Source organism: Dermacentor andersoni, chromosome 6, assembly GCF_023375885.2.
Source record: "Dermacentor andersoni chromosome 6, qqDerAnde1_hic_scaffold, whole genome shotgun sequence".
In the NCBI taxonomy this organism is placed as follows: Eukaryota; Metazoa; Arthropoda; class Arachnida; order Ixodida; family Ixodidae; genus Dermacentor; species Dermacentor andersoni.
Window position 1 is genome coordinate 114358543 of NC_092819.1, and position 14859 is coordinate 114373401.

Genomic DNA, 14859 nt, shown 5'->3' on the forward strand with positions numbered 1-14859 from the left:
CTGCGCGGGAATTAGACTTTCACCACCCTGCTTATCACTGTCGTAACCGTAGGTACTCGCTTGTTTTGAACACTCAACTAGCCTCCAACAGCGCGAAACTTAAGGTCAGGCCCCACGCCCGCTTGCCTGAGCGCACTCACTCCGGGCTGCGCCTGGTTAGACGTTTTTGCGCAGACCTCGCTTCGTAATTAGCCTCAAAATGCGCCAGTTGCAAGTGGCTAGTATCCGTCGGTTAAGCTGGTGCAGGACAAAGCCAGCCCGCACTACGTAGCACCACCAGACCTCAGCCTTAGAGCTGGAGCGCGCACTTTAGCCTAGTCGTGCACAGGGAAGACACTGCAGTTGAATGCAGAGGCGGCCTGCTACGTAGCGTAGATACTGCAACCACTGCTGGGTGCCGCGACCGCTGCACTGGCTGAGCGCACTGCCACTCGCTGAGGACAACTGCGACTGGGGCGTTGTCGGCACCGAAATCGGAAATATTGGCGTCCACGGGAACGTCGAAAGTCAAATTTGAATTGCGCGCCACGGTGACGTTGCTGAACGCATTAAAGGAATGTTCGGGGCAAAGGACTTCTGCAATTATACAATTTACCTTCGAATGCATTTTTTTGACTTCCATTAAATTTGGTTCAGGGCCCCATTATAGTGCTACTGCTAGTCGAAATATGACGCAAAAGCGAACATTCTTGCGGAGCACCTATGTATCAACAATGTGCGAAATTCATTCCATACATTTTTAAGGAAGATCCGATAGTTCTTTATAAAATTTCTATGTAAAATTTACGGTGCGTGGAAGGGTGCGTTTAAAGACACCTGAACTGGATGACGTGAACATACCGAGGAAGGCTCAAGATCGCGCGTGTGAGTGCGTCTCGTCTGAATGCACCTCGTCATCGACGCCTGCGCTCCTGCCTTGCGTAGCAACATGGCGACTCCTTGTAGTGATATATTTCAATGTATAGGTGTTATTAGAATATCTGCCTCTAGGGTTGTGTAGATTAGGTCGATGCTCACCACTACCACTTCTATGGTTATTTATACTCATTTTGTTATATCTTTATTTGCAGAATAATATTACGTGTTCTTGACATGGAGATGTATAATTTCAAATCGTTGGCATGTTCGTACACGTAGAAGTCACCAAAGCGACATTTCTTGTTCGGAAACAAGATAAAGAGGTCTCGATAGGCCAGATTAATGTGAAGTCTGTTAAAAAGACCTTGCCTTCGATAACCGACTAAGCTACTACGTCGCATGCTACCCCTTCTTGGCAATGACTCCCAAACATTACACCCCACCACTTGACCATGATGTGCTGCACCACGGAGGACGTTCTATGTCAAGACTGAGTCGCAAAAAGCACCAACGGATGTCTTCATTATAATATCACCCCCATGCAACGTATGCGTAATAGGAGGCTCCGAGCCTCTTGTCCGAGCCACTATTGCTCCGAGCGTCTTGTCTGGCTCGTGGTGATTAGGCGAGAACGAGCATTGACAGCAGCCATTGGGCTTTGGACTGGGGGCTCCAAGAACTTAAGCCTTTTCAATTTAAGATAAACATTCCATTTTCTTCTTCTGCTGCAGCCGACACCAGCATATTCCGAGAACTGTTTCTTCAGCGCCTGCCTCACCAGGTGCGCATGATTTTCACAGTGCCTGGAAGGGTTAGCTGAGAAGGTCGATAAAAATATGGAGGTTGACGTTTCAAGCTTGAATCCCGTCGAGTGTTTCCTCCCATTTTCTCCGCCGCCTTGGCTCTAAATGACCTTCTAGAGCCTATTTATCAGTCCAGTGCGAACTTCGTGCACCGAAACCGACAAGCTGACAACAGATATGACTTAACTCGTCCTTCCCCCGATTGTCAATTTTAGGTGCGGGACTATGGTGTTTCCCCTTCACCTCCTGTCTTTTGTACCATATACTGGTTCCACACTCGTTACAAATGATGCGCCCGTCTGTGTCAACCGCTTTGTATGCTTGCTGAAAGATGGCCGGGCCACGCACTGAGGACACTGCGTCATGAGGGCTCAATGTCTAACCGTCTGTTCCACGAGGCTCACAGGTCAAGTTGATTTTGCTACGTTTATTCCTTTATCAGTGCTAAATAACTGTTACGGGTTTAATAATAATATTCCAAGAAAATTTTATTTAACCTTTTGAAGGCAAGTTTCTTGTTCCCAGTTGCAACACAGTCGCTGCTGGTTTTTTTCATGTGTTGAATCATGCTACATGAAATCTGGCATTTTGCCCCCTTTTGCGTTCGTTTCAGTATTTGCGAAAACCTAATAAATTCCTTCGCCTACGATAGTCCAGGCGGACGGACATGCCACGTTGATCGGCCATGACTGGCCATCCGATACGCAGTCATGGCCAATTTCTTGTTTTTCTTTTCTTTTAATCCTCCAGCAGAAATATTGTTACGCGAAGGACGAGTCAGTAAGACGAGGAACTATGGACAGGTTATATTTACAACAGCGGTTGCAGCGCTGACCGGTTAGATTCAAGGCGCGAGCCCACTTCGTTCTTCCTTCTCTTTTATCGAGGGATGGCGCCCACGCAATGCCTCATGACCTCGAGCGTAACGGAATCTTGGAAGAACGCTAACATAATCCTAATCCATAAGAAAGGAGACGCGAAAAACTTGAAAAATTCTAGACCAATAAGCTTACTGTCCGTTGCCTACAAACAATTTACTAAGGTGCTCGCAAATAGAATTACGAACACCTTAAACTTCCGCCAAGCAACGGACCAGGCAGGATTCCGTAAAGGCTACTCAACAATATACCGTTTTGACACTATCAATCAAGTGATACAGAAATGTGCAGAATATAACCAACCCTTATATATAGCTTTCATTGATTACAAGAAAGCATTTGATTCTGTCGAAACCTCTGCAGTCATGGAGGCATTACGGAATCAGCGTGTAGACAAGCCGTATGTAAAAATACTTAAAGATATCAATAACGGTTCCACAACCACCATAGCCCTCCTTAGAGAAAGCAACAAAATCGCAATAAAGAAGGGCGTCAGACAGGGAGATACGATCTCTCCAATGCTATTCACAGCGTGTTTACAGGAGGTGTTCAGAGACCTGGATTGGGAAGAACTGGGGATAGGCGTTAATGGAGAATACCTTAGTAACTTGCGATTCGCTGATGATATTGCCTTGCTTAGTAACTCAGGGGATAAATTGCAATACATGCTTACTGATCAGGAGAGGCAATGCAGAAGCGTGGATCTAAAATTAATCTGCCGAAAACTAAAGTAATGTTTAACAGTCTCGGTAGACAACAGCAGTTTACGATAGGTAGCGAAGCACTGGAAGTGGTAAGGGAATACATCTACTTAGGGGCTGTAGTGACCGCGGATCCGGATCATGAGACTGAAATAATCAGAAGAATAAGAATGGTCTGGGGTGCATTTGGCAGGCATTCTCAGATCGTGAACAGCAGGTTGCCATTATCCCCCAAGAGAAAAGTGTATAACAGCTGTGTCTTACCAGTACTCACGTACGGGGCAGAAACCTGGAGGCTTACGAAAAGGGTTCTACTTAAATTGAGGACGACGCAACGAGCTATGGAAAGAAGAATGATGGGTGTAACGTTAATGAATAAGAGCGGATTGGGTGAGGGAGCAAACGCGAGTAAATTACATCTTAGTTGAAATCAAGAAAAAGAAATGGGCGTGCGGACATGTAATGAGGAGGGAAGATAACCGATGGTCATTAACGGTTACGGACTGGATTCCAAAGGAAGGGAAGCGTAGCAGGGGCCGGCAGAAACTTAGGTGGGCGGATGGGATTAAGAAGTTTGCAGGAACGAAATGGCCACAATTAGTACATGACCGGGGTAGTTGAAGTATGAGAGAGGCCTTTGTCCGGCAATGGGCGTAACCAGGCTAATTATGATGATGATGATGGCGCCCACCCGCCACGTTCAAACAATCACATAACACACGCGTGAAGCATAATCCCCCGGTGGCAGAAGCAACGTCCCGGAGCTTCTAAATGTCATCACTGGAAGGGTGATACAGCTTCAGTCGTGTAACGCGCACGATATCACTGGTCTGGGAAGCAGATGGGGCGTCAGGGGCAATCTCGTAGGTGACGAGAGTCACGGCACGAAGCAGTCGGTATGGGCCTGTGTACCGAGACAGCAGTTTTTCTGACAGGCCGACCTGACGCCACGGAGACCATCGAAGTACCAAAGAACCAGGCGGAAATCGCACGCCTCGGTGTCGCCGGTCGTACAAACGCCCTTGACTCTCTTGGGATTTCTGAAGGCGGTCACGGGCACTTTCCCTTGCGTGGGCACAACGAGCGATGGCGTCAAGTGCATATTCACTGGTCGGTGCCGCGTGAACAGGGAGGGTCGTTTCGAGGGGCGGTGCTGGTTCTCGGCCGAACAGAAGGAAAAATGGAGAATAACCGGTGGTGTAGTGGCGCGAGGAATTATAAGCAAATGGGAGAAACGGTAGAGCGAGGTCCCAGTCAGTGTGGTCTGAAGAGACATATTTCGCGAGCATGTCTGTGAGAGTGCGATTGAGACGCTCCATGAGGTCATTTGTTTGGGGATAGCTTGTGCCTCGTGGCACAGTACTTCAGGATGTCTGCGATAATTTTTGATAGGAATGTCGGCCCACGGTCTATCAGTTGTCGCGAAGCTCCATGTAATAAAGTCACTTCGCGTAGAAGAAAATAGGGACATACGTGGCGCAGGTTGTAGGAAGCTCTCGAGTGATCACAAAGCGCATTTTGTAATGCGTGGCCACAGCGATCCACCTGGTCCCAGAGGTAGAAAGAGGAAAAGGACCAAGTAATTCCAAACCAACCCGAAATAATGGTTCCGAGGGAAGGTAGAGTGGTTGAAGGTACCAAGCAGGGAGCGTCGATGGTGTCCTGCGTCGCTGGTATTTCTCACACGCAGCTACATATCTTCGAACGGAGCGGGCAAGCGCTGGCCAAAGAAGGGTTGACGGATCCGATCGTAGGTATGTGACACCCCTAGGTGACCGGCAGTGGGGAGGTCGTGAAGTTCGTGGAGATAAACCGAGCGAAGGTGTTTAGGGATCACAAGGAGGAATGCAGGGCCGTCAGGGTGAACGTTGTGGCCATAGAGTACGCCATTTAGAAGGGTGAATAAGCGAAGGGAACTGTCGGGAAGTGACAATTCCAGGGGGTCAGTGATGATATGCAAGGACGGGTCATGGTGCTGCTCGTCGGCAACGTAGAGCAGTGGAAAAACAGAGTGATCACGGGCGTCGGGATCAGTATCAGACGTGGAGGTCGCGTCTTCTACTGGGTAGCGAGAGAGGTAATCTGGAACCTGGTGTTGGCGTCCCGACTTGTAAGTCACTGTGTAGGGATATTCTTGTAGTAGGAGGGCCCAACGACCGAGCCGGCCAGTAGGATCCTTGAGTGACGAAAGCCAACAGAGCGCATAATGGTTTGTGATTACTGAGAAGCGCTTGCCATATAAGTATGGGCGGAACTTTGAAACAGTCCCGACAAGAGCAAGACATTCGCGCTCGGCAATCGAATAGTTGCGCTTTGCAGCTGTCAGGAGCCGGCTAGCGTAGGCTATAACGCGGTCGTATCGGTGTTGGCGTTGCTATAAGACGGCGCTGATCCCATAGCCACTGGCATCGGTTCGGACCTTTGTAGGTGAGGACAGGCCAAAGTGGGCCAAGACCGGTGAGCTGGTGAGAATCGTGATAAGCCGTGAAAATGCGACAGCATGAGGGGAACCCCACGTGAAAGGCACGTCTTCAGAAGTTCAGTGAGTGGTCGAGCGATTGCTGCGAAATCCTTCACGAACCGACGGAAATAAGAACAGAGCCCCACAAAACTCCCTACGTCTTTGACAGAATGAGGCAAAGGAAAAACCGTTACTGCTCGAACCTTCCCCGGGTCGGCTTGTACTCCGGAAGCATCGACGAGATGGCGTAGCACTGTAATCTGTGGGCGCTCGAAGTATCACTTCGATGAGTTTAATTCGAGCCTAGCCTTGCAGAAGGCGTCAAGGATAGCTGCGACGCGGTCAAGGTGCGTATCAAACGTAGGAGAAAACAGAAGAACGTCGTCGACGTAACAAAGGCAAGTTGACCATTTGAAACCTTGAAGCAGAGAGTCGATCATCCGTTTGAATGTGGCGGGGACATTGCATAAACCGAACGGCATAACCTTGAATTAGCAGAGGCCATCTGGAGTGCCGAAAGCGGTCTTTTCTTGGCCTAACTCATGGACGGAAATCTGCCAATAACCAGATCGAAGGTCGACGGACGAAAAGTATTTGGCACGGCGAAGACAATCAAGAGCATCGTCGGTTCGTGATAAAGGATGATGGTCCTTTTTAGTAATTCGGTTCAGGTGGCGTTAACCAACACAGAAACGCCACGAGCAATCTTTCTTTTTGAAGAGCACGACCGGCGACGCCCAAGGACTCGACGAGGGCTCAACCATACCTCTGGCGAGCATCTTGTTTACTTCCAGCGGAATAACTTGCCGCTCAGCTGTGGACACGCGATATGGTCGGCGGTAAATGGGAACTGCATCACCGGTCTTTTTCCGATGCTTAATGAGGGACGTCTAACCACGTGGTCTATTATCCATGTCAGATATGTCGCAGTAGGAAAGCAAAAGGCCATATAGGGCGGCTACTTTGTCAGGCACGAGGTCCGGAGCGACAATGGGACGTAATGGGCCGTCGAGAATGAAGGCCTCCTGCAGGTAATCAGGAGGATCTGGAGAGGCGTCGGCTGCAAAAGCAGTGACGTGGTCGTCTGTCACTGACTGAAGTGTGACCACCGCTATGCCTTCAGGTAACACGTGCTTCGTCAAGCTAAAATTGATAACGGGGAGACACATGCGATTAGCGCCAGTGGTTACGACGGAGTGTGGCACAGAGATCTCGCGCACCAGGAAGGCATCACGAACAGGTGCGACGATATAGTCGCCATCAGGCACGCTCGCCGTTTAGGCCAATTCGACGAACCTTAGGGCTTTAGGAGGTAAACGAACAAACGCTCTAGTGCAGAGGGTGTTCGGTTGTTCGGGGCGAACGTCTGAAAGAAGAGGAAGCTCGAGGCACAGCGTACCGGTGGAACAGTCGATGAGGGCAGAATGCGTCGCCAGAAAGTCGAGCCCGAAGATTAGGACATGAGGGCAACTGGTAAGCACGGCGAAGAGGACTGGAACTTGGCGGCCAGCAATTCCTATGCGAGCAGTGCACATACCTCTGACGGCAACAGTGGCGCCATTGGTAACGCGCGCGGCTCGAGGGATGGCAGGCGTAAGAACGTTTTTGAGGCAACGACATAGGTTAGCGCTCATTATGAACACTTGGGCTACAGTATCAATATATGCCGTCAGCGGAAGACCATCTATGTCTAATTCAATTCGGTTCGTGTTGGTTCTGAGCGTCAATGGAGGAAGATGGACAGGGTGAACGTCATGCAGCACTACCTCCAAGAGCTCCATGGCCTAGTTTTCCATCCGGGAGGGTCCATAATTGGTCGGCGACGAATAGCGGCGTGGTTGGCGCGACGGGGACCGATTGAGCGGTGATTCAAATTTTCGGAGTCCCTCACTGCAGCACGCCTCATAATCTTACACATCATAATCAGATCGTGATTTTGGCATGTCACAGCCCATAACATAATTTTTAAGAAACTCTATCTGTGATCTTGAAGAAAGTAGCCTTAAATAAACACAGGAAAAACTAATCATCGCGTTTTTTTCCAAGAACCAATAAGGGATCCCTGCCTTGAGAGAATGTGTCAGGTTCCCCTGCCACTGAGGCTGTCAGTGCTCCTAAAACATTTGCCGTGTTTTTTGATCATGACATGTCCTGGAAGATCCAGCCTAGTTTCCTATCGGGCAAGCTGTCGCAGGTTAATGGTTGCATGTGCAATCTCAAAAGAAAATTCGCTCAGCCCCAAATGCCCATCTACATTGAATTGTTTGTCCCTCGCCTCGATTACTGCTTTCTTGTTTGGCGGCACCACCTCTGCCATCAATATTAGCCGTGCCTTTGTTCCACAGAAAATAAGATTACTCACGCTATTTGCAACGTGCGCTTAGTTTGCTGTTCAGAAGCACTATTAAAAAAACTTGGCCTTCTGAAATTCACATTTGCTTGTGTCTCTGGTGAGGTCCTACGTGTACAAAATTATTAAAACAAGCATAAAACTTTTGTGCACTTTTGCAAACCTTGAGAGACGCTGAGGAATGGAACGTGCCCCTGAGACACACGGATTAGAGCCAAATGATACGTCCTTCACTTCCCAGCTTTCGGAACACCGCTGATGCGCAAAACATGAACCTAAATGAAGGTACACTCGCGTCTAAGCGTAGTAATTCCATGCTCAAGTGATAAATCATGCCTTCCTGTGTTGCCTGCTCCTTTCTCAGGTGTACTTGTTCTTGTTCAAGCATTTAATTTTTTGTTGCGATATTTCCTGTTGTCATGCAGTCGTGAAAATAATGTTTTTCTTTCTTTTTGGAAGTTCTACTTAAGATACTGCTTCATATTTTTTTGTATAATTGAGGGAGTTGTTTCACTATCTGCCGTTTTCTTTTTTTTTATCTGTACCGCCTGTTGCCACACAAATTCTCTTCATCATTATCACAAGACAAGTCACCGTTTCTCCTGACACGTATCCGGAAGCCATGGAATCATATAAATTCTTTAGAAAAATGACATTTTGAACGCAAATATTTTATTTCGAATCTGATAGACACTGGTGCCGAAAGATGCGTCATTACGCCTACGTATGCGGACCGTCGCCGTCTTGACCATTCACGGTTCAACCATAGAGAAAGATGTTCAAAAAGAGCGGACACTTACATAGAGCCCAGTAGCCGAATTGACTAGCGCATCGAGCGGATAGGATTAACATTTTCTGGTTTCGGTTTTGGGCGTGCGCCTTTTGAGGGCTAGTTGGCACGCGCCACGCCAGCTACGCTACTCGGCGCCTTTTTTCTTTGTTTTTTTTTTGCTTCTGCTGCTCACGCGCGCGCGGCCTTGTGCTTAATCGTTTAATTAAAAGAATTGCGAATGATGTTTACAAGCCTGCGTCGAATCTGTGCCACGTGGAAGTTCATAAAGTAGACGCAAAACGCCTTGTAAATGATGAAATATTTATTTCGCTCTATATAAATGCTCGTGCCGGCCTTTCTGTGCGTTCATCCAACGTTTTCGCACCAGGTAAGCAGCAGCAGTTCCTATACCAAGCTCCACCGGACGGCGTCAGCTGAAAAAAAAAGTCAATTACAAGCATGTGTCATCTTGGTATTCGGCCCTCAAAGGAATACTGATTGCAGAGTGGAAACGTGCGAAAGTGGTGGATGGGCGACATTCCAAACAAGAGCAACTCGTTTTTCATACATGGCATCAAAAATAGCCCACTCATTCCAAGCTGTACTGTTAACCATTCCCCCATTACCGGGCCTTACTTCTTGCACTTTAAGAGCACAAATGCACGGGTGACGGCGCGCTTCAAGAACAACTTGCCCTTAGCCGACGCGATAGTACGCCACATACACAGAGGTGGCCACAACACAGGCTCTCAGCCAGAGCGTCCTACAGGTTCGCGAAATGTCTTCTTCTCGCACTCATGAGAACTTCGTGGGTGCAAAGCCTGTTTTCAGAAAAAAGAATGTTTGAGTTCTTAATTTTTGAGCTTCTCGTTGTCACCTTTTGTGCGTTTTGCGGCGCAAGCAGCACACTTCTCTGTTATCACTCTTGGCAATCACTCGTCGCGTCTTCCACAAGCGTGAGTACCGAAAGTAGGTATACGTGGCGGGGCCAAATAAGGCGCCACAAACTTGTCTCAACAAGATTCAGTACACGCGAAATCAACTCCCCCACGGCCGGCTTGCGTCTTTGCTAACTGCTTCAAAACCCCAGGCGCGCCACGCATGTCTCAAAAGTATCCCAAAAGGTTACTAAATTAACCACAATAATTTTTGGAGGACAGCGAATGCGTCACGAACTTCTCCCACTAAGATTCAGTACACGCGAAACTAACTGCAGCACACAACCGAGCTGTTTTTCACAAACTACGTGAAAACACCGGGTGCGGCCACTGGGCTTGAAAAGTTGCACAAAAAGTAACGAAATGAATTACAATAATGCTCAGGGCCAAAAATAGCACCAAAGCTTCTCCCGGTCAGTTTTAGTAGAAGCGAAACAGCATCACACGGCCGTACTGCTTTTCCTTAACTGCGTCACAAAGCCCGGTGCGGCAAGCGTCTCCAAAAACTAGCGAAATAAGTTATAATAATGTTGGGGCTCATAGAAAGTGTCGCAAGCATCTCCCTGTACGAGTCATTAACTCAAATTAACTACGACAGGACGGCCGAGCTGTTTTTCGCTAATTACGTCACAAGTATCGGTTCCGTGCCGTAAAAGCCAAAATTGCTTGAAATGCGTCGCAGACTGTAAAACAAAATTTCTCACCTTGCCGTAGTCCAACAGTGCAGTAGTGCCGTGTCAACGTGCAGAAGAAACGCAAGAATACGCTGGGAGCCCAACACGCTACATCCAAAAGAGACGAGTCGCCGAACTGGCGAACTTCAGAAAAGCGGAACCGGCCTCGCTGGCTTTGGTGGCCTGTCTGGCGAATGACACATGCGTCTGTCGCGCCTGGCGTTAGGTTAGCTTGTTGCTAGGTCACGCAAGAAAAGAAAGTCCCAAAGTATAAGTTCATTTATGCGCAGAACTTTTTTGTTTTGGCGGTAAAGAATAAAAAAAAACGAAACGTTGTGTGTAAGTTAATTTGACATTCTTTCTTTTTTCTGATGCTCGGGTCGACTAACGTATGCGAATAACACTTGGCGTGACGTGTTTCCTGTTGCCAGTTTTCGCCGAGTGTCCCCTCTTCGTTGAATTTTTTGTCTATGGTTGAACTATGAAAACGTAAGGTCGGTGATCAGTGACGCTAGGCATTGGCCTGTCGCGGAAGGGGAGCTGCACGCGTGTCTACCTAAGATGCTGGACGCCCAGCAACCAATAGGCTTCAAGGCACACATTTGCTTAATTGATAACGTTTGCCCTTCCTCCAGCCATTTCCACATATATATGATAGGTCATTTTCCTCCTGTGCTTGGGCATCGGTACAAACTGAGGTGCACCAACCGATTTACTTGTTGGCTCGAAGGCAGCTGTGTTTGCGAATATCAGTGCTGAAAGAATCGCTCAATTTGATGGCGCTGTATGGGTCAGTTGATATGGAGTGCCGAATACGATAACGAACAATCAAGGCCATCAGTTCGAACATCCACTGTTGCGCGGGATCTCGAGTACATTTGGTATCACACAAATTAAGAGAACTGCCGTAGTCGAACCCTCGTCTAGCGCCATAGTCAACACGGAAAAGCGACCTTCATGCGTAGCGCACGCATTTTGTGGACGGTGCGGCTACCGCTTGCTCTCTTTCGCCTCCGGACTGCGCTGAAAAGCGGCTTGCGCCGCTCTGCAGCAGAACTAGTTTTCGCCGGAACACTTCGCGATCCCCGTGAATTGGAAACGTAGTTATCGCTCATATCCGTTGTCTCCGGCTACGCAATTTAGCTTCGAGCAGTCATTGACGCCATCGTTCCGTCACCTGTGCGCTCAATTTCACGTGGCACGTTGGCCAACCCACTCCTCCGTGTATACACACGCGTTATTTTACTCCATGACGCAGTCCATGCTCCATTACAGCCGCCATACAACAGCCTCCAGAAGGTTCCATACGTGGCACGCCAGCACTTCGCCTGTTTGATCAACTGGCGTTTGCACACTGGATTCATTCCCTAGCTAAAACTGTTTCACCTACAAAAGAACTCTACAAACACCCACATTTCTACAACCGCGCTAGAAGCGATGCCTCAGCATCGTAGAGAGCGCATTGCCACGAAAGACGTTAATATTTGTTGCAGAATCATCACTTAGCCCTTTAGCGTCTTCCTCACTAGGGGTTGGCTTTTGTAGTGGGTGCTGCACTTGGGTTTGCCGGCTGTAGTGCAGCAAGCGAAGACAGTGGACACGCACAGTGCCTGCCAATCTCATAATCATCAAGCTTTGCAGTGACGACCCACAATATATGAACGACTAGAATTTTGGCGAACAGATGTACATGCTTCTGATATATGTCATAATGCATCATGAAGGAGTACGTCGCTGCATTTCTTGCAAGGCAGTAAGCACTGTTGTGCGAAACAAATACAATTATAGATTCTGTCAAAGCAAAATTAATGCAAATTATTGCGTAGTCTTGCTTTTGCACTTCTGGGCAGCAAAATAACGACAAATTGCTAAGTTAGATGGCTTCTGAAACACGAAAAACAAAGAAAAAACAGATCGCTTGATGCTGTCTTACTCTTGGGTCCCGTCGAGGCCTTTCAAGTGCACCATATATGTTGATGTCTCTGCCGACATGTTCAAGGCGACTCTGAGAGCAGTCGCGCACATCAGGGACGAATCGTACGTGGAGTCATACACAATGGCTGTGTGAGGTAGGTCATTTACCATCTGAAAAAAATGAGCTATAAGAATTCTGATAACACATCTGTCGTTTTTTTCTCAGCACTTGTGCTTATACAATTTTCTTTCACCTTCAAGAGTAATGGTTGTCTCATATAGTAGGAACCATCCGAAAGAGTCCTTGGTGCCGCGTTCTATCACCAGACAGCGCATATATCTAAAAACTGTAAAGCTTTCTTTCCGAGACATTTCTATCGGTTATCTCTGTGGCCGAATGGTACTCTCAGGCAGAAGACAATTTCTTCTTTTTCGTGAAGCATTCAACCGCAGGATTATCACAGAAATTATTTGACGAGTACCTTGCCGGCAGGATCGCGAAATAGTGCTGCATTTATAGCCATGACCTAAGTAGTCAAATAAATGTTTTAAGTGTATATTACGCATAAGACTGTGAATCGTGTCGTCAAGCATCTAGAAATATTATGCCTAATATTACGAGCTTCAGAAATTTGTGATTTTACTGGGGGTACACAAGCGACTTATCCGAAAAGTGTTTACCCTCTGCAGCATTTCTAAAGAAATGCTGCAACAGAAAACCCGTAAGTCCTTGAAGTCAGTTTCAGGCGAAACTCGAGTTATATACCGATCAGTAGCAATTAAGCAGTGCACACACGGTGATATATTTTGATGTTTCCAAGATTGGCGAAACACCCCAACTTGTTTGACCAAGCAAAATCTTCAAAGTTTTCGCAATAAATCACGAACCCAGCGTCTTCTCCTACAGATGCCATTTTCGTGCACAACTGCAGATGTTGCAAAGTTGTCAATAGTTTTACCACATATTCTGAGACATTTCATGCTTCGTGAAATTGTCATTTTATGTAAGGCCAAATGGTCACTACATCGACGAAAGAGCTGCCGTATATATAACATTGATGGAAAGACAGTTGATGAAAAGACAGTGATGAAAAGGTGTGTGCTATCACATTGTCAATTTTACGAATGTAAACTCATAACACTCTTGAACAAAACGGGGATGCCCTGTCGAGAGAAAATTTGGAGGCATACTTTATGAATAGAAGAGGAAGCAGGTGCATATTCATGCTCCTGCTTCCAGTTTCATTATTCTTGAATCGTGTGAAAGGAAGGGGCGGCCTCCTACGTATGTCAAGCTGCTCAGTATCGTAGCTTTTATGTGGCCGCTCCCTCCTTGTAATAAAAAAATTATTCTCAATTTAATTAAAATGAATTGTGATACCCCATATTATAAATTTCACTCCCCCAAAATATTGGACGCTAATATTCCACAAGGGCAACAGCCGTCGGGCCCCACTCTTTGTGTCAAGAGTATTATAATTCAATTAAAAAATATATTCAGTTATAATTATATTTTTCGGAACATCCATGGTTTGAAAGGCAACTGGTTAACAAGGAAAGCTTAAAACACTGCTTGTCGCAAACAATGGGCGAAGACGTATTTATTTGTGCCTCCTCCATCATGTTGTTCACTTGATTGAAATTGTGCTCTGTGCTTCACAGGAAACATGCAGGTCATACTTTGGCGGAGAAATAACGCAGGTTTCTTTCGCCTTTGCGGTGACTGCCCTTACTGGCAGCCTAATTTTATTCGCCTCGTCCATGGAGCAGCTGATGCCTAATTTTGGTTTTCTCATGGCAATAGGCATGACTTATGAAAACAGCAAAAAATTGCGAGAAAATTACCATACGGTTCATTTTATGAATAAAGGGAAGATCAGACATTCACCCGTTCGTAGCAATTCCTGCTAAGGAAACCCATACGGGTTCCTGGAAAGAAAAGCTACATAGTTGAAGAAAAGTTCGTCCTGGTCCGGGAGTTGAACCCGGGACCACCGCCTTTCTGGGGCAGCCGTTCTACCATCTGAGCTAACCAGGCGGCTAGCCGATGGCACGGCGAAGCCGAATTTGTCGGCAACACGAGGCAAAGGCAAGTGTTTGACGTAGTAGTTCTGCGGAAACACGCAAGGTGGAGAGAAGTAATGAATAAAGGGAAAACAGACATCCACCCGTTCGTAACAATTGCTACAAAGGGAACCCAGCAAATTCGACTTCGCCCTGCCATCCACTAGCCGCCTAGTTAGCTCAGATGATAGAGCGGCTGCCCCGGAAAGGCGGTGGTCCCCGGTTTTGAGTCCCGGACCAGGACGAATTTTTCTTCAACTATGAGGCTTTTCTTTCGAGGAACCCGTATGAGTTTCCTTTGTAGTAATTGCTACGAACGGGTGGATGTCTGATTTGCCCTTTATTCATTACTTCTCTCCACCTTGCGTGTTTCCTCAGAACTACTACGTCAAACGGTTCATCTAGTTTCAACAAGATATGTCGAAATCCAGTTCTTTCCCAACAGA